Source organism: Engystomops pustulosus, unplaced genomic scaffold (genome assembly GCF_040894005.1).
Source record: "Engystomops pustulosus unplaced genomic scaffold, aEngPut4.maternal MAT_SCAFFOLD_671, whole genome shotgun sequence".
In the NCBI taxonomy this organism is placed as follows: Eukaryota; Metazoa; Chordata; class Amphibia; order Anura; family Leptodactylidae; genus Engystomops; species Engystomops pustulosus.
In genome coordinates, this window is record NW_027285550.1 from 20001 (window position 1) to 21116 (window position 1116).

At 59.6% G+C, this 1116-nt stretch overlaps 1 non-coding gene across 1 annotated transcript in view; it reads right to left on the reverse strand.

Annotated features, from left to right (window-relative positions):
- The window catches only part of LOC140112252 (18S ribosomal RNA), a 1883-nt gene extending 1463 nt beyond the window's left edge, over window positions 1-420 (reverse strand). Inside the window, exon 1 of the ribosomal RNA XR_011852552.1 lies at window positions 1-420. This exon is cut by the window's left edge and continues 1463 nt beyond it. This is a non-coding gene — a ribosomal RNA (18S ribosomal RNA).
- Between the last annotated feature and the right edge of the window lie 696 nt (window positions 421-1116).

The window sequence follows — 1116 nt, forward strand, 5'->3', positions numbered from 1 at the left end:
TACCCGTTGTCACCATGGTAGGCGGGTTAGATACCATCGACAGTTGATAGGGCAGAAACCTGAATAGATCGTCGCCGTCACGGAGGACGTGCGATCGGCCCGAGGTCACCTAGAGTCGCCAAGTCTAGGACGGGGCTGGCGCCGCAGCGGGCCCGGAGACCCCGCCGGACCAGGGCTCCCCGGATTGGTTTTAAGTCTGATAAATGCACGCCTTCCTGGAGGGCAGCGCTCTTGGGCACGTATTAGCTCTAGAATTGCCACAGTTATCCGAGTAGCACATCATCAATGCGGAACGATCAAAGGAACCATAACTGATTTAATGAGCCATTCGCAGTTTCACCGTAAAGAATAGTCAGTACTTAGACATGCATGGCTTAATCTTTAAAACAAGCATATACTACTGGCAGGATCAACCAGGTAGCCGAGCTCTGAGGGGTAGACTCTTGGAGTCAGGCTCCGTGAGCTAATGGGAACGCTCGTTGCTGCTGCTGCTACCGCAGCGCTTCTCCGCCGCCGGAGAAGACCTCGCAGACAACATTGGATGGAGCTTAGGGCAGGGGGGCAAGAAAGATGCTCTCGGTCCCTTCCAAGGACCCGAAAAAGCCTTCCCTTCCCCTCCCTCTCGCAGTCGCTGGCTTTCCCCACTCAGTTCAGCCAAGAAGTGGCGCTCGACTCTCACCTCCATCAGCACCTCCGAAGCTCGGACAGCTCCTGTAGGCTGCGCATAGAAGGAAAGCATTGGACGCTCAACTTCAGCACCTCGAGTGTCGGACGGCTCCACCACCACCTCTCCACACTGTTAAGCGAGAGAGACGATAGGAGCCGTCGCGACGTACCCATGCAGCGCCGCCCGCCAACGCACAGAGGAGCGGAGGGGATCGGGCGCCAGGTCCGGGGGAAGGCTGGGAGGGAAGCTACGGCGCTGCTACCCAGCTTTCAACCCTGCGGGACCGGTGCTCCGCTCCTATCGCTCCGGCGAACAGGGTCCGCTACGCTTTCAACACCAGCGCCCGGCAGAGGGCTTGGAGAAGGCTCGCGCGGATCCTCGGTTCGGATCGCCTGGCTTCGCGGGAGCGGCCTTCGGCTAGGGCCGACGACGGCCGGACCGAGCAGATT